Source organism: Chionomys nivalis, chromosome X (genome assembly GCF_950005125.1).
Source record: "Chionomys nivalis chromosome X, mChiNiv1.1, whole genome shotgun sequence".
Classification (NCBI taxonomy): domain Eukaryota; kingdom Metazoa; phylum Chordata; class Mammalia; order Rodentia; family Cricetidae; genus Chionomys; species Chionomys nivalis.
In genome coordinates this window covers 22,614,685-22,634,812 of record NC_080112.1, presented here as the reverse complement: position 1 = coordinate 22,634,812, position 20,128 = coordinate 22,614,685, and the positions used below count along the sequence as shown (strand labels likewise).

Genomic DNA, 20,128 nt, shown 5'->3' with positions numbered 1-20,128 from the left:
AGTCCCCTGGAACTACAGTTAAAGATGGCTGTTAGCCACCATGTGGGTCTGGGAATCAGACACAGGTTCTCTAGAAAAGTAGCCATCCAGGCTCTTAACCAATGATCCTTAACAAAGGTCAACGTACCTGGCTCTTAACTTTTATTCTAAAACAAGGGTTTTCAGTAACTGGAAACTTCTTTCCCCTGGCAATATTGAAGACTGAATCTAGTAGTTTGAGAATGCTAGTTAAGTACTCTTATCACTGAGCTATGTATCTAACACGCTTTTATTTTGAGACAGGGTCTCACTGTGTTGCCGAGGATAGCCTGGAACTCACTCTGTAATTCCAGATAGCCATCAAATTGCAATCTTTCTGCTTTAACTTCCCAATTAGCTTAGGATTACAGTCATAAGCCACCCGGTGACCTGAATATAACTTGCAGTTTCTGAACCTCTGGGTATGATATTGATTATGAGGGGAAAAAAGCAAATTCATTAAAGAGGAGATGATCAGAATCAGCTTTTAACTGAGGAGATATGAAGATAGTTACTTTTCATTCATTAGTTCTCAGATCATTTTTTCTTCCTCTCACAGGTCCAGTTTGACAAAAGAACTAGTCTTCCTCTCGGAATTCCTCACTTTCTCAATACTGAAAAATCCATCTCTGCCTTCTATCACTCACTACATGTATGTGCTTAGGTACACAGCCAAGATCACATTGACCAAATACTTTGGTTCAGACTGCCAAAGTATCTTCATGCTGTGCACTACCACGTGTTACTGCTGAGCTATCTAGATGGCTCATATACAAACTCATATGTACTCAATGTGTTTCATCATTTTGTGAGGTGAGAACTACTGGAACATCACTCAGGGTATAGAAGGGATAAATATGGAACCTTTAATTTTTTTCACAAGATACATTACTTGTAAAGAGTTTGTGATGGTCTGAATAAGATGGACCCCATATATACTTGAATGTTTGGTTCCCGTTTGGTGGAGTGTTTAGGAGGGATTAGAAGGTACTGTTGAAGTAGGTGTGGCCTTGTCATTGAGAGTGGGCTTTTAAGTTTCCAAAGCCCATTCTAGGCCGAGTCTTGCTCTCTATTCTGGCTCCTGCCTGCTGATCAGGATGTAATCTGTCAGCTACTGCTGCCTGCATCATGCCTGCCTGGCCACCATCACACATCCCATCCTGATAACCACAAACTAATCCTCTGAAACTGTAAGCAAGCCCTTCCGTTAAATGCTTTCTTCTAAAAGTTGCCTTGATCACGGTGTCTATTCTCAGCAACAGAAGAGTGACTAAGGCAGGATTCAGTATGACATTTCCATACATGCACAGAGCATACTTTAATGATAGTAGTCCCTTCAGCACATTTTGGTACCTGACATCTACATTTCCTTTTTAATTGTTTCTTTTCCCTAATATTCTGTCATTTTATTTTTTATTTCTCTGTCATGTTAACCCTAAATTTTACATAGGGGAAAAACATCCCTTTTGTCTTTAGGAAGCTTCTACAGTAGTAGACTTCTATATGACCTTCTTTTAAAAAGATTTAACACACACACACACACTCATATCCCCATACCCTCTTATACTTGCCTCTCATCCCAACTCCATTATCCCCCCCCTTAATTCTTTATACCACTGACTTCTATCGAGATCCTCTCCCTTGAAAGTTATCCATCCCCACACCTCCTTACCGACTTTCTAGCCTCCCAGGTATTCCAAATGAAACACACATATCAAAGCTAATCCATAAATGAGAGAAAACATGTGACATTTGTCTTTCTGGGTCTCAGTTACCTTACTCAGGGTTATTTTTTTTTCCATTTCCATCCATTAAACTGTGCATTTCACAACTCTGTTTTTTTCTTAACAGCTGAGTATAATATTCCATTGTGAAAATACAACACATTTTTATTATATCTATTTTTCAGTTAATGAAAAGCTAGGCTGCTTCTATTTCCTGACTATTATTAACAGAGCAGCAATGAATATGAAATGAGGATGTATCTCTACTGTAAGGTGCAAGGTCCTTTGGGTATATTTCCAAGAGTAGTAGAGCTGGATTACATGGTAGCTTTATTTCTAGATTTTAGAAGAACCTCCATATTGATTTTTATAGTGGTTCTAACAGTTTTCACCCAAACCAGCATTGAATAAGTCTTCACCTTTCTCCACATCCATACAGCAAAGGAAAACTCCACCAACAGGCTATCATAATCCTAAGCATATGAGCAACAAACACAGGTGGCCATCAAGAGAATAAGGGAATAGGAAAGATAAAATAGGGTGGTTGATAGGAGAAGAGGATAGAGAAGTAAATAAGGGAGGGATAGTTAAATTCTATCTAAAGATATTCTGAAAAAGTCAGAACCTTCCTTTAAAAGAATTAAAATGGCCGGGTGGTGGTGGCGCACGCCTTTAATCCCAGCACTCGGGAGGCAGAGGCAGGCGGATCTCTGTGAGTTCGAGACCAGCCTGGTCTACAAGAGCTAGTTCCAGGACAGGCTCCAAAACCACAGAGAAACCCTGTCTCGAAAAAAAAAAACAAAAACAAAAACAAAAGAATTAAAATGAAGTTACACTATAACAGGGTGGCAATCCCCCCACTAGATACAATAGGCAAATAAAGAAAACCCTCACTACCAAGATAGGTTCCTTCTTTTAGAGTCATTGCCCAGAGAGCTTCCATGGATCCTTAAATGTTACAGGCTATTGTTAATGCTATTGGTTACACTCCAGAATGAAACAGTAAGACCTGATTACTGAAGACACCTCATACTTAAATCATAGAACAGAAAAAAGTCAAACTTGCAGTCAAATAGAAGCTTCTTCTCTACTGGCTAACTTTCACAATGCTGAAAGGTGCTACAAATGTTATCAGAGTTGAAAGGTAATAACCAGTCTTACCCAGCTGTGAATCCTGTGAGCAACAATATTTTCTGGTCTGGAAAGACATGTTCACTGGTGCAATAGTGTCATAAACATCATGGATGTAACCAACTACTTATTGATTGGGTTTAAATCCCACTCAGAAAGAAGAGACCCATACTTGGTACTGTTAACAGGACCAAGAACCTATAGTTTGATAGGTCATAGGTTATAGGGGGAGAAATTAGTACCATTATTCTGCTAAATGGATACAGTATTAAATCAACTCTTAATGATTTAACATTATTATATCCATAGATAAATGCATTTTTCAACATAATCAGAGAAGTGTCTTCTTACAGCAGATGCTGACTAACAGAGAGTCACAATGAGTCAAGGTGCAGAGAATAAGAGACTGCAGAATCCTTAGCCCAAATGGGACAACCATATTATAGTCCCTCCTCCTAAGCCACAGAGACCATTTCAGAAAGTGAGGCAGAAAAAAAAATAAGAGCCAGAGATGGTGAACGACTACAAGCAAGCAGTGTTTCTTTGGACACAACCAAGCAATTGCACATATGAACTCATGGTGGTTGTGATGGCATACACAAGAGCTATGAAAGCTCAAGCCAGACAAAATTCCAGCACGGTGAGGGGGTGAGCATGAAATCTCACCCCTCACTGAGGATCTTTTGTCAGTTAACAGTCTAGGAGGAAAGTCAGTTTTCTTCAAGCACTTGGCCTCTGGTGAGTAGATCACACTTCAGGGGAAGGCCACACATTCAAGACCATATGGACAACACAAAATGAACTTGATAGTTTGTTTTTAAAAGATGATTAAAAAGTCAAGTGTTTTGAGAATGGGCATGAATCTGGAAGGAGTTGGGGAGGAAGGGGAATGAAAACGATGAAATTACATTGTACAAAATTCTCAAAGAATTAATAAAAATGTCAAAGAAAAAAATTAGCAACAAAAAGAAAACAATCAGAACTGACAATATCCTAAAGACAGGACAAGAGATGCCAATCCAGATAAAGAAAACGTTTAGGACACCAAACAGACAAGATCGGGAAAGAGCCTCCACTCATCAAAGCGTAATTAAAGCATTAAATATATAAAGTATACTGAAAGTAGTAAGAGAGAAAAAGAACTCACATACAAAGGTAGGACAATCAGATTAATAGCAGATAATTCATTAAAACTTTATAAGCCAGAATAGCTTAGAATGTTGTGCTTCAAGTTCGGAAAGATAACTGCCAGCACAGGCTACTATACTCAAAAAACCAGCAAACTGTCACAATTGAAGGAAAAATAAAAACTTGGGCATGATAAAAATAGACTAAAGGAATTTATGACTACAAACCCAGCTTTACAGAAGATAACGGAAGGAATTCTTTGGACAGGAGAAAAAAAAAAACAATTCCATCAGTGAGGCCACAGGAAAGAATAAACCATGGCAGAATAATAGTTAAGCAGGAAAGGAAGAGGGAAGAAAACCCTGCAGAACCAACAAAACAAAACCAGGAATCAGCACAAAGTTTTTTATGATAATTGTGAATATTAATGGTCTGAATTTTTCAACCAAATGACACAGAAACCATCTATTTGCTGTCCCCTAAAACATGCAGCTCATCACAAAAGATTGTCACTGCCATAGCATAAAAGGATGGGCTAAGGTATTCCAGGACAAAGGAACCAGGAAACAAGCAGATGTCGCTAGACCTAATAATATCTGAGAAAACACACATCCGAACAAAACTAGTGAGAAAAGATAGTCACTTAACAGTGATTAAGGGGATAGTCCAGAGTATAATACAATCTAAGACTATATGGTGTATACATAGATGCACTCAATTTCATAAAAAAATTAAATGTAAAGTCACAGATTAGCGCTAGCACAAAAGTAACGAGAAGCTTAAATACCCCATTCTTATCAGCTGACAAGTCTTTCCAACAAAAACTAAATGAGAAATAGATTAATTATTTCACGGGTCACACTGACCTAACAGACATCTAAAGAACATTCCATCTAAACAGCACGGAATACATACTTATTTTCTCAGCAGTCAGTGGAAATTATTGTAAAATGGATCGTATATTAGGGCACCAAACAAGTGTCAACAAATACACAGGAAGATTGAAATATTTTGTTGTATTCTAGCTGACCATAACATAACACAACTATAAAATCAACAGCAAGAAAAACTCTTGAACATACATAAACATGTGGCAATTAAAGAGCACACTAGGAAATAATGAACTGGTCCTAGAAGAAGTCACAAGTGGAACAGAAATTCTTAGAATCAGATGAAAATGAAAACACAACACACTAAAATGCGAGGAACACGATGAAAGTAGAGGCAAGTGCCTACATAAAGCAATCTTCTCTGTGCTTCTGTTATGCTGCTGTGTCTACAGAGCCTAATTTCTCCCTGTGGGTGCATGGGGTATGTTTATAAGTGAACTTGTTTAAATATTACATAATCATTAACCTTAAAAAAAGGAATCAGATTTTGGGGCTGGAGAGATGGCTCAGCAGTTAAAAGCACAAGCTCCTCTCCCAGAGGACATGGGTTCAATTCCCAGCACCCACATGATAGCTCACAACTGTCTGTAAGTCCAGTTCCAGGATATCCAACACCCTCACACTGACAACCAAGCAGTTAAAACACCAATGCACACAAAAATAGAAAAATATTTTTAAAACTCAACTAGATCTCAAATAAATAATGTAATGATACACCTTGTGCCCTAGAAAAAAAACAAGCAAACTACAAATCAATAGATGGAAAGTAATTCAAGATCAGGAAAGAAATTAATGAAATGAAAAAAACTGATATAAAGAATCAAACAACTGATTCTTTCAAAAGAGAAGCAAGATTAAAATCAAAAAAGAGGAAAGATCAAAATTAGAGATAAAAATGGAGTCATTAAAACAGATACCATTAAGATCCAGAAGATGTTAGGTCTTAGGTAAAAAAAAATGTATATTCTACTAAAATGGAAAATCTAAAACAAATGAAAATATTTGTTAATACATTTGACGTACCAAAATCAAATCAAGATAAGATAAAAATGTAAACAGCTCTGTAGGAAGCTGTAAGACATAAATATTAATTAAAAATCTTCCCAACCAGGGCTGGAGAGATGGCTCAGTGGTTAAGAGTACTGGTTGCTCTTCCAAAGGACAGGGGTTCAATTCCCAACACCCACATGGCAGCTCACAACTGTCTGTACCTCCAGTTCCAGAGAATTTAACACCCCCTCACAGATATACACGCAGGCAAAACACCAAAGCACATAAAATATACATAAATAAATAATAAAAAAGAATCTTCTGTGACAAAATTGGTTTTTAAAAAAAGAAAAAAAATCTTCTTAACCAATAAAGTCCAGTCCCAAATGAATTCAGTAGAGAACTTTATCAGATGTTCAAAGAACTAACACCAATGCTTTTCATAGTATTCCAGAAAACGAAAAAGAACGGAACAGTACCAATTTTTTTTAACCAAAACCTGGTAAAAACACAACACAACACAGAGTGGGGGGGGATGAAAATTACAGACCAATTTCTCAAGTAAACATTCATGTGAAAATTCTCAAAAAAAAAAAAAATACTTTTTCAGTTCCAGTCGAGCTGGCCTTGGTGAGCTCCCATTAGATCAGCCACCGGACTGTCTGAATGTGGGGGACAATGAGGGCTGACTGAGAAGCCAAGAACAATGGTACTGGGTTTTTTTTTCTTTTTTCGAGACAGGGGTTCTCTGTAGCTTTGGATGCTGTCCTGGAATTAGCTCTTGTAGTGGTACCGGGTTTTGATCCTACTGCATGAACTGGCTTTGAGGGAGCCTAGTCTGTTTAGACGCACACCTTCCAGGACCTGGATGGAGGGGGGGAGGTACTTGGACTTCCCACAGGGCAGGGAACCCTGACTGTTCTTTGGACTGGAGAGGGAGGGGGAGGGGAGGGAGGGATGGGGAGTGGGGGGAGGGAGAGGAAAATGGGAGGTGGGGAGGAGTCGGAAATTTTTAATAAAAGAAAGATACTTGCAAACCAAAAACGAGAACACCATTTACCATGCTAAAGTTAGGTTAACTCCAGAGAGGAAGGAATGGTGAAACAGACATGATCAATAAGTGTTATAAATCATACAAAGGAACTCAACAACAGAAATCACAATAATCATCCCAGTGGACACACAGAAATAATTTTGACCAAATCCAATATTCCTTCATGCTAATAGTCTTGAAGAAATCCAGAATAGGAGAAATGTTATTTCAACATAACAAATGGTATATGCAACAAACCTATAGTTAAGATTATACTAAATGGGAAAACTCAAAGCATTCCCACTAATATGGAGGGCAAGGAAAGAGTTCCACCTTCTGCACCTTTATTTAATATAGCACTTTAAGCCTTAACTAGAGCAGTAAGACAATACAAGTAAATTAAAGGACTCCAACTAGGAAAGGAAGGAGTCCAAGTGTCCCTCATTGTAAATGACATAACCTTATATACAAGAGCCAGTAAAGACTCCACCAGAAAACGCTAAGATCTGATAAATGCTTTAGGAGAAGTGGCAGGATGTGAACTTGCCATAAAACCCAGTATCCTTCCTATATACCAATAACAAACATACTGAGAAAAAAATCAGGAAAGCAATACAATAGTGTACAATAGTTACAATAGTGTAAACAAAATACCAGAGAGCAAACCCAACCAAGAAAGTGAAAAACTTCTACCATGAAAACTTGAAAAGACTGACGAAAGAAATTAAAGAATACACCACAAAATGTAAAGGCCTCCCGTATTCACGGATTATAAAAGCCAAAATTGTGAAAATGGACAGCCTATCAAACAAAATCTATAGATTTAACACAACTCCAATAAAAACTCAGTGGAATTCTTCACAGAAACGGAGGGGGAAAACATAAAATTCCTGCGGCACCACAAAAGACTTCAGATAGCGCAAACAGTCCTGAAGAGTAAGCACATGCCGGAGATAACGTCCCCGATTTCACTGTACTGTAGACCCATTTTAATAAAGGCAGCATGGTGCTGGTACAGGTGCAGGGCAAGAAAACAGCATAAGGAGCCGGGCGGTGGTGGCGCTCGCCTTTAATCCCAGCACTTGGGAGGCAGAGGCAGGCGGATCTCTGTGAGTTTGAGACCAGCCTGGTCTACAGAGCTAGTTCCAGGACAGGCTCCAAAGCTACAGAGAAACCCTGTCTCGAAAAACCAAAAAAAAAAAAAAAAAAAAAAAAGAAAACAGCATAAGGGACCCAGATAAAAGGACAGGCAACTACTGCCGCCAGCTTTTTGACGAGGATGCCAAAATACATGTTGGAGAAAATATACCATCTTCAACAAGTACTGTTGGGGAAAGTGGGTATCTGCATGAGGAAGAATGACATTCAATACTTATCGCTCATCCCCTACAAAATATCAATGCAAAGTGGATTAAGGAAATTTAAATAAGACCCTAAACTCTGAAACTGCTGGAGGAGGACAGTACACTTCAAGAGATAGGGGCAGTTAAGGACTTCATGAATAGGATCAGATCACTCAGGAAATAATGCCGAAAATGAACAAATGGCATCTCATAAAATCAAAAGGCTTCTGCACATCAGATGCAACAATGAATTAATATCTAGAGCATACAAAGAACTCAAGGAACTTTAATCCCAGTACTCTGGAGGCAGAGATAGGTAGATTTTTGTGAGTCTGAGGCCAGCCTGGCCTACAGAGAGAGTTCCAGGACAGTCAGCTACAGCCTGTCTCAAACAAAAACAAACAAGAAGAATTCAAGAAACTAAACATCAAGAAGACACACAACCCAATCAAATTCACTGTTTTGTTGAGGTGCAGGGGTATAGCTCAGTGGCAGAGATTTGACTGCAAATTCACTATTTTGTTGAATGTATTTAAGAAATCTAATAGATTTCCTGGGTATTCCTTGGGGCGTTTTAAGTGAAGATCATGTCATTTAGATTCTTCGTTTTTCACTTAGATGCTCTTTCTTTCATTTTCCTTGCCTCATTGCTCTAGCTAAGATGTCAAGCACCACACTGAGGAAAAACACACTTTATTCATGATTCTGAAGAAATGTTCCCAGTTCATCAGAATGGGTTTGGGATATATAGCCTTTATTATATTGGGTATGACCATTCTTTTCTTAATTATTTCAGGCCTTTTATCATGAAGAGATACTTCATGAATTCTCAAGTTAATCTTCCGCATCTATCAAAATTATATATATACAAGTTCATAGTTATGTGATAGACTATGTTTACTGATATCCATTTTAAACAATCCTTGCAAACCTGGAGTGAAATTATGTCAATTGTGGTATATGATTTTTAATAGATTGTTGAATTCAGTTTGCAAATGTTTTACTGAGCACTGTTATTTCCATGGTTGCAAATTTCTTTCTTCTTCTTTTGTTTATAAGATTTTTTTTCAGTTATCTTTTGAAATGCTGCTTTAATGCCCATAAATTGCTCTAGTTTGCGCTTATCTTGGAGAGTCTTGCTTCTCTATTTATTTTCAAGGATAGTATCTGCTGGACAGAGTAATCATGATTAGCAGTTCTATGCACTCAGGCTTGAAATGCACCCCATGCTTTCTTGGCCCTTAGGCTTTCTTCTGAGTAGTCTGATGTGATTCTGATAAGTTTACCTTTAGAAATAACCTGGCAGTGCTCTCTCGCGGCTTTTAATAATTAACATTATCATTTTGTTATATACACAGATTAAAACTATGCAGCCAGTTACTGTTTAGGTTAGCATGCAAAGCTGGAATTTACTGTCATCTTCATGCACATGTTGTTCTCATTAATTCTTCTTCCCTATCGCTCTCCCAACCCCCGTGCTCCCCACATGTCTCCAGATGGTTTCCTTTCTCCACTTAGCACCTCCTTCTTTCCTAGTACCGTACTCCGTTACCCTATTTTCACCTCTTCCTCCCCTCCCATGATTCTCTTTCTAGTTTTGTTTGTTTTTTTGTTTTTGTTTTTCAAGACAGGTTTTCTCTGTGTGGTTCCGGCTGGCCTCGATCTGCCTGCCTCTGCCTTCCGAGTGCTGGGATGAAAGCTGTGCACCCCTACTGCTGGGATGAAAGCTGTGCACCCCTACTGCTGGGATGAAAGCTGTGCACCCCTCCCGCTGGCAATGCTCTGTCTAGTTTTCTTGCCTATAAAAACAGTCATATACAGAAAATACATATTTATATAAAACATATTTATATAAAACAGTCATATACAGAAAATACATATTTATATAAAACATATTTATATAAAACATATTTATATAAAAAGTCACATACAGCCGGGCGGTGGTGGCGCACGCCTTTAATCCCAGCACTCGGGAGGCAGAGGCAGGCGGATCTCTGTGAGTTCGAGACCAGCCTGGTCTACAAGAGCTAGTTCCAGGACAGACTCCAAAACCACAGAGAAACCCTGTCTCAAAAAACAAACAAACAAAAAAAAAGTCACATACAGAAAATACATATTTATATAAATTTTGATTTAGGCTTTCTTTTTTAGTTTTTCAAAACAGGATTTCTCTGTGTAGCCCTACCTGTCCTGGATATCAATCACTCTGAGTGTCACCACTGCCTGGATAAATAAAAACTTTTTGTTTACTTTTTTATTCTCCTCTCATACATTTCAACCTCAGCATCCCCTCCCTTCATTCATCCCAGTCTCCACCACCTTCCCTCTTCCATTGCTCTTATTTTCCTTCAGAAAGATTCATCTATTTTATGTGTACTAGTGTTTTGCCTGCGTGAGTGCATGTGCCTAAGTGCCCTGTGCTAACGGAGGTCAAAAGAGGGCATCAGATTTCCTGAAACTGGAGTTATAGTTACGAGACGCCCTGCAACTGCTGGGAATGAAAACTAGGGCTCTTCAAGAGCAACAGTTGCTCTTAACCACTGAGCCATCTCTGAAGCCACTATGCAAAACTTGAAATCTAAGCTTGTGGAGTCATTAAGTTCTTCTTTTCCCTTCCCTCTGATCCTATCCTTATTTGACTAGTCATGAGATGGTGACAACTCTATCTCGCATGCCTGGTACATATATAAAGAATTCTGTCTCCAGGGTTATTAGCTTATGCTAAGCTACCTTCATCTCTTCCCTCAATTCATCTGTCAGTTCCACTGCATTGCATTCTTTGTGGAACAGACAGATCTTTAAAAATCCCATTAATGGCTGGGGAAGTGAATTAGGTTTTAAAGTACTTGCCATGCAGCAGGGAGACTAGAGTTTGGAACTCCAGAACCCATGTAAATGCCAGGTGGGCAGAGTGGTCCACCAAAAATTCCAGGCGCGCGCGCACACACACACACACGATACATACATGAAATGAAGAAAAGACAAGAAGAATTATAACAGCTTATACTACCCGTTGGTCATTACCATCCAGCACTTCCAACTAAAATAAGTCTATAACCAGTTTGTGGGGCCACTGGCAGTGGGATCAAGATTTATCCCTGATGCATGAACTGGCTTTTTGGAGCTCATTGCCTGTGCTCATTGCCTATGCAAGGATACCTTGCTTAGCCTTGAGACAGACGAGAACCTTGGTCCTACCTCACATGACACGCCCTATTTTGTTGATTTCCCATGGGAGGCCCCACCCTCTCTGAGGGGTGGGGTGGGGTGGGGAAAAAGTGGGAAGACTGGGAGGTTGGGAAGGGGAGGGAACTGGGATTGGTATGTAAAATAAGATTGTTTTAAAAATAAAAAGGAGGGGTCACGTGTCAGCCAAAGACAAAGCCCAGGCAACCCCAGGGACGGTTATGGTGAACCCAGGCCCAGGAAACCCTGGGCAAGCACCAGTGGCTGGGAGGAGGGCATAAAAGTGCCAGGAGGGGTCCAAGATGGAAGATCAGAAACAAACTATCAAAGAAGACCTAATATTTCATATCATATCCAGAAAAATTAAACAACTTCCAGAATCAGAAAGGTATCTGCTTGAACATGGATCCACATATATCGGACTTAATGCTACTTTCAGTAGCCTAATAGCAAACGGTCTTCTTCTGCGCATCCTGCATGTGACACAAGCTTCTAGCTTACCAATGGCCTTGATGCCATTTATGACAGCGAGTCTGTCTTCTGCAAGTTTTGTAAGTTTACCTTTGAGTACAGGTGACTTGAACTGTGAGACCTGGGCCGTGACCCAGGGTGCACTAGTCGGTTTTGGTATGGGTGGTTATACCCTATCCTTTTGGCTATACCTGTGAAGGGAGGCCTGGCTGCCAGGTATGACTACAGAAAGGAAACATCTTAAATGGCTGGATTACAGTTTCTAAGCCTGTCTGTAGAAAGATGGTATTTCCCATTGTACTTCAGACTGTTTTTGCAGCATACTTTGGGTGTAGACAATATAAATTCCTCATAAAGGCCCTTCGGCTACCTGAACCTGGCTCAGAAATTCATTGACTTGAAGCAAATATTACAACAAAAATAAAATAATCTTTCTCTTATATTAAAAAATAAATAAATTAATAATAAAAAGGAAAAATGTATCCATAAAACATCTATAAAAATGTGTAATACTGTGGAAAAAATAATAAAAGCCTAATACTGTCTAACCTACTACCTCCTCAAAGTTAAATCCTTCTTTAATATGTTTCTTCATTTAGGAGGCTCCAGGTACTTGTGTATTTTGGGTCTTTGTCACATGTTCTCTTTCATCTCTACTTCAGGGCCTTCCTAGCAGCTACTCTTTCTTACAATAGCCTCATCTCAGTTTTGTATGGCACTACAGCTAAGGGATCGCTCTCCACTGTCACCTTGATGCTGTGTGTGTATGTGTGTGTGTGTGTGTGTGTGTGTCATAGTGTCTAATCATATAGGAAAATTATTATTATAAACGTGGTCTTTTTCCCTTCATTCCAATTATTCAATCTCCACAAGGGAGATGATTTCTGGGTACTATATGCCTAGTGCTAACAGTATTTAAGACAAAGTAGACACAATAAATGATTTCTACATAATTAATCAGGGAATAAAAAAATTTGCTGTGTCCTAAGTATTGACAAAGTCTGACACGTACTTCACTGGTGATAAATGAGATGATGTTAGTTGGCAACAGATGAATTATTTTTAATGATCACTTTGATGCATAGCACAAAATATTGCTGGCATATTCAATACATATGTACACACACACACACAAAATCACTGACAAGAAAATAAAAAGTCACTAACATTGCTATATTTTGTTGTTTAGAGACAAGGTTTCTCTGTGTAACAGCCCTGGCTGTCCAGGAACTAACTAGCTCTGTAGACCAGTCTGACCTTGAACTCACAGAGATCTGCCTGCCTCAGCCCGTGCTGGGATTAAGGGCGTGCACAGCCACTGCCCAGGAACGCCCAGGAAAAAAAATTTAAGAACCAGCAAAAGAATACCTGGAAAGTACACTAATTCAAGCACATTAAACAATAGCACATGAGTCAATGAATCAATCAAGTGAGAAAGTTAAGACTTATTAAAACTAGTAATAAAAACAAAAAAAATGGCATACCAAAACCTCTGGGACAAAATAAAAGTGGTCTTATAGGTAAAATTTATTTCTCTACGCTCCTAAATTTAAAAAATCAGAACACACAAATAAATGACTTAATAGAACAACTCAAGAATTTGGAAAATGAGAACAAACCAAACCCAAGTCCAGTAGCTGGCAAGAAATAATAAACACCAGAGCAGAAACTAATGAAAAATAAAGAATACAATAAAAAAGTCGAAGAGCAGGTTTTTTGCAGAAATAAACAGAATTGGCAAAACTTTGCCCCAACTAAACAAAAGAAACAGAATCATACACTGTATTAGTCAGGGTTCTCTAGAGTAACAGAACTTATAGAATGAATATATATATATATATATATATATATGGTGGAATTTATCAGAATCAGAATGACTTTCAGCTAATCCAACAGTGGTTACCTATGAACAGAAGGTCCTAGAATCCTGTAATTGTTCAATCCACGAGGCTGGACGTCTCTGCTGGTCTTCAGTCTATGCTGGAATCCCTAAGAGGTAGGCTTCAATGTCAGTAAAGAAAGTGACCTGCTTTCAGTATAGACCAAGCAGACAAAGAGCAGAAAGCTTCCTTCTTCCAAGGCCTTTATAAGGGCTTCCAGCAGAAGGTGTGGTCCAGATAAGGCAGACCTTCCCAGCTTCAAAAGATCTGAATTAAAGGTGTGTCTTCCTACATCAAAGAGCTGAACTAGAAGTGGATCTTCCTACTTCAAATTAAGCAAAAGTCCCTCACCGGTGTGCCCTTCATTTGGGGGTTTTAGTTCTTTCCAGATGTAGTCAAGTTGAAAACCGAAAATAGCCATCACAGATACTACAGCAATCCAGAATGTTATAAGGGAACACTTGAAAAACTGTATTCCATTAAGGTGGAAAATCTAAAGGAAAGGGAAAGTTTTCTAGATTCATCCAAAGTGAAATGAGAACTCAACAACCTAAAGAGACACAGAACAAATAATAGGATCAAACGAGGAAAAAAAAAACAACCCACTTGATTGCAAGGCCAGTCCTAGATGGGTCCACGGCAGAATCCTACCAGACTTTCAATGAAGATTTACAATCAGTGCTTCTTAAATTACTTTTATTTTTTTGGCTGTGAGCCTAGCCTTTAACAGCTGAGCCACCTCTCCAGACAATTAATTTTAAGAACCGGAACAGAAGGAGCACTTCTGAACTCCTTCTAAGAAGCCACTATTGCTTTACTATGAAAACCAGGAAGACACAACAAATAGAAAATTACAGGCCAATACCCTGATGAATAAGAAGATGCAAAAATCAAAAAAAATTTGCAAACCAAATACATATATAAGAAAGATCATCTGTCACAAACATATTGGTTTTATACTAGAGATGCAGGGGTGATTCAATGTATGTAAGCCAATAAATCTAATAAAACATGTAAATGGACTTAAACATAAAAATCACATGATCAGCTCCCAAAAGTTTTCTGGAAAAAAAAAATCTTTGATTAAAATTCAACATGCTTTCATGATTAAAAAAAAAAAAGTCCTAGAGACTAGGACCGGAGGAAACATACTTCAACATTATAAAGACTATATATGATAAACCCGCAGCCAATATCATCCTAATGGAGGAAAGTTTGAAGCAATTCCATTAAGATCAGGAATGGGACGATGTGGTCCACCATCCACACTCCTTTTTTTTTTTTTTTTTTGGTTTTTCGAGACAGGGTTTCTCTGTGGCTTTGGAGCCTGTCCTGGAACTAGCTCTTGTAGACCAGGCTGGTCTCGAACTCCCAGAGATTCGCCTGCCTCTGCCTCCCGAGTGCTGGGATTAAAGGCGTGCGCCACCAACACCCGGCCCCACTCCTTTTCAATATAGTGCTTAGAGCACGAGCAGCAGCACCAAGGCAGGAGAAGCAAACTTGAGGTACAAACATGGAAAAAAGGAAATCAAATTATCCCTATTTGCAAACAGTACACTGTTATACATAAGAGATTCCAACATTTCCACCAGAAAACAACTAGAAATAATCGACAATTTAAGCAAAGGAGTGGATACAAAATCAACTTTTTAAAAAAAAAATCAGTAAAATTCTATACACCAGCAAAAAGGAATAGCTAGGAAATGAAAACAATCTAATGTCCTTCAACTGAATGAACAGATAATGAAAAGGTGGTACTTATACATAAAAGAGGGCTATTCAGCAGTGAAGAGAAATAAAATCATGAAATTTTCAGGTAAATGTACAGAACTAGAAAATAATATATTGAATGAGGTAACCCAGACTGAGAAAGACAAACAGCACATTTTCTCACATCTATGGTTCCTAGTTCCGAATCTTCAGATGAGGGTTTAGATACTAGTGTACCTGCATAACCTAGGAAAGTAAAAGGAGACTGTGGGGGCAGGCTAGAGAGGGGAATCACAGGATACAAGTGATATCCTGGAGGATATGGGAAGATAGGAAGGGAAATTTTAATTGGGGAAATGGTGGAACATTAATACAGGAGAGATAAGAGATAATAATGACAAGGACGTTTGTAAATGCTTTAAGAAATCATATTATATTCACCTATAATTACATTTAATACAAACACACAGAGACAGAGATTTTGGCTGACTTTAAATGCAGTTACACCACTTTGGGTGGCAATATAAAATCCTACAGCCAGGCATAGGAAACTTCCTTCAAGCTGCTGGTCAAGGGAATTCAGGAGACTCCCACAACAAAATACAGTATTGCCATTGGTTGACTCCCAGAAGTTGAAGATAAGTCCCTATTGCTGAAGAAATCTCACACTTTGGCCACAGGACATGGAGCAATCTAGGTGGCTCTGGCCCAGTAATAGTCTCTCTGAGGACTAACTAATACAAGCTGCCAACAGAAGAAAGTAATCAATAGTCCTGCGCCACTGTAACCTAAGTAAGCTACAAATCACAACAATGATCAGCACAGAAAGATATCCCTAAAGGGTGCAAAAGTGGCACTCATATCTTGGCAGTTACCAAAAGCTATCTGATTGGACTTAAGGGCCCACTCTATGGTGCAAGGAGAGGAACATCTGGTACTAGAAAACTAGCCAACCACTCATGGCTATTGAGGGCATAGATCTCGGAGAAGAGTCTACTAATGTCGCTTTCCTAAACCAGTATAACTCATTTCGGAGGAGGGTGCAGAAAGAGAGTAAAAGCCAGAGGATCAAGAAATCTGCTGCAAGATTGTGCTTTCTAGATATGACAGAGAATCTATACCCAGGAAATCACAACAGCATGCCTGCTTAAGACAGGCCTGACCAACACAACATCAATTGACATGCCAATGTGAATGGGGGAAATTGCATAGTTCCTTTATCCCCAGATGAAGAGTTACTCATAGCCAGGAGGTAGTGGCACACTCCTTTCAAGCAATTGGGATGCAGAGGTGGGCTGACCACTGTGAGTTCGAGGCCATCCTGGTCTACAAAGCGGGTTCCAGAACAGCCAAAGCTGTTACACAGAGAAACTCTGTCTCAAAAAACAAAAGACTTCTCAGAAAGGGAGGATTAGTCTTCTCCAGAGTTGCGCACCCTAAATGGTCATCCAATCCCAAGTAGTCAGACCTAAAAACATACATATTCAAGCAACACTAAACATACTCAGCAGGTTGCATTTATATACTTAATCACTTACGTATATGTAACAAAAATAAAAGAAAATGACATATATGATTAAATAAGAATTATTAAAATATTAGTAAGATATTATACTGCATAATACCTGGAGATCATAATAATATGTATTTTAAAAATGTGTCAAATAGATATAAGAAATCATGAATGAAGGGTTCATTAGGCCTGAGTTCTTCCTGAGGACCTATAGGTAATTAGCTGTTATGCAGCTCACTGGTACAGCCCCTAGAAGTTGCTCTTGCTCATGCAAGGAACCCTAATTAAATGCAGTGGGCAACAAAAAAAAACACGCGGAAAAAAAGCAGGGGCACTTGTCAGAAAGAAGGGATTCTGTGGGAGGGGGAGGGGATAAGAGGATAGTGAAAGTAATTATATACCTATAAAACTTTGAAAGAATAATTCAGAGTTTCCAAACAGGTGGCTACAGTGGCATGAGTTTAAATTGAGGTCTCTATTCTAGTCCATTAACTGACAAGTCTGGTTTGTGGCAACGCATGCTCTTTTTATTATCTCATCTTCTAGTATAACTTGAAACAAGGTGCCATGATAGTTCAAGCACTATGATTAATTTATTTATTGTCAAGGATCCCTTTGGTTTCCATATGAATTTTAAGATTGTTTTGTTTATTTATATGAAAACTAGCATTGAAATTTCGAAGGGGATTGCTCTGAACCTGTTGGTACCATTGGTAGGATAGCCATTTTCACAGTATTATTACTGCTCATATATTTTTTCATCTTCCAATGCAGTGTTTCTCAACTTACACTAGAAGGTCATGATCCCTTTGGAATGGCATACTGGATATCTTACATATTTGATATTTATATTAACAACAGTAGCAAACTTATAGTTATGATGTAGTAATTAATTTTATGTCTAGGAGTCACCACAACATAAAGAACTGTATTAAAAAGTCACAGAATTAGGAAGGTTGAGAATGACTGTTCTAGTGTCTTCTTCAATTTCTTTCTTTCTTTCTTTTTTCTTTCTTTTTTTTTTTTTTTTTTTTTTTTTTGGTTTTTCGAGACAGGGTTTCTCTGTGGTTTTGGAGCCTGTCCTGGAACTAGCTCTTGTAGACCAGGCTGGTCTCGAACTCACAGAGATCCGCCTTCCTCTGCCTCCCGAGTGCTGGGATTAAAGGCGTGCGCCACCAACCACCCAGCTTCAATTTCTTTCTTTAATGTTTTATATGTTCCATTATAGAGGTCTTTCACTTCTGATCAAGGGCTATTATTTTTTGCTTTATATATACACTTTAGGCAATTATAAGTAAGCTGATTTTTCTGATTTCTTTCTTCGTGTGTCTGTTATTACTATATAGGAAAGTCAATAATACATAGGCTTTGTTGTGTTCAATTATATTCTTTCTATTCTTAGTCTCTTTGTGACTTTCATCATAAGGGGATGTTGATTTTTATAAAAATCCTTTTCAGAGGGGATCACGCATTTCTAATACTGTATGTCTTTTTGTTCTGTTTTGACTTCATGTCTCTTAAATACCTTGCAACATATCATCTTAATTCCTTTGTTTCTTCTACTGATTTTTAAATATATTTGGTAATTTACAGAAATTTTGCTCCTATAAATTCCAATTCCCTCCCTCATCTTTTGTTGTATAAGTATACTGCATGTATTGCATGTTCACCAATATTCCTGTAGACATCACTTTCCCCAAATTATCTTAAGTACTTTTGTTAACCTATTCTTTAATTGAATACTGAATATATCACTTTGGCTGTACACTGACTCTTCAGACAAATTTCCCTGGGTGTAGAGTATTGGACACGGAGAAGATCTCAGTCAGAACCAATAGAAGACACATTTGCACATGAGGCATTCCAAAAGGCTGCCACAAAAGTTAAATAATGACAGTTTTCTGGGAATGGAACTTTAGAGAACTGACAGCCCTATTCTTCCCTTGCTAGTGGGTGCCAAATTTCTGCTTTCACTGAATGCAGCTGGAGAAGAGAAATGGGAATGAGATGAATTATAATTATAAACTCACAGCTCTTACCAAAAGTTTTTTTTTTTCTTAAATAAATGCTCCACAAGTCCGCATGAGACCGACCTTGGCCCTCTACATTTGTGAGACAGTTGTATTGCTTGGTCTACTTGTGGGACTCTTAGCAGTGGGAGGAAAGGCTGGCTTTTGGGAACCTATTCCTTATACTGGTTTGCCTTGTCCAGTCTTAATACAAGGCGAGGTGCTTAGTCTTACTGCAACTTGATATGCCATGTTTTGTTGATCTCCATGGGAGGCCTGCCCTTTTCTGAACAGAAACAGAGGAGGAATGGATTGGGAGGCAGAGGTGAGGCAGGGGTGGGGGAATACAAGAAGAGCAAGGAGGGAGAAATATACTAGAGATGTAAAATCCATTAATTAGTTTAATTTTAAAAAATGCTTCATGGATTTTTGCAAGCCTCAGGCTAATTCCTAGTATACTAAAAACATCTATTATGATTTTTGTCCTGTATTCTTAATTTTTTATATATGAGTGACATTTTATACAGATCCTTGTTCCAACATTTTCATTGATAACAATCAAGTTCCAACATTCTTAAATTTTATATTTAATATTTATATAATCACATGTGAGGTTTTGCTCTTTACATTTATTCTAATGACTACTACTGCTTTGAAGTTTTACTAGGATCCATTGTTTGAGTCCATGTTTCTCTGCAAAGATCTTTGGGACCTCAATACCCCAATTTTTATTGTCCTGAATAAGGCCACAAAAGTATATTTTGAGGATTATCCTGAATATATACAAGGTATTCACTTGGTCAAACTCTGTGCCAAGGTGGGGAGATCATAAGTTCAGGTGCACATATGATGCTGGATTCCACACTTTCATTGGAAGATAACTACCGTACCTACTCAGTTATTAAACAATGTCTCAAAACTCTGTATTTATGAAGATGTAACTCAATTCTGCAATCTCTGTCATTTAACTAACAAAAAATGTAAATGGAGAAATAGTTTTTCACACAGGGAAAATAGAGAAATAGTTTTCCCATATCAGTAAAGTCACACGAGAGATGTATGTGGGAGTATTGACTATATATGTGCGTAACCTGTAGCATAA

General features: G+C 38.4%; 1 protein-coding gene and 1 pseudogene across 1 annotated transcript in view; one reads left to right on the top strand and one right to left on the bottom strand.

The window, feature by feature from the left end:
- Positions 1-20,128, bottom strand: part of Klf8 (KLF transcription factor 8) — a 153,939-nt gene that overhangs the window by 80,570 nt on the left and 53,241 nt on the right. The window lies entirely within an intron of this gene.
- LOC130867933 (transmembrane protein 126A-like) lies at positions 11,746-12,310 on the top strand (annotated as a pseudogene).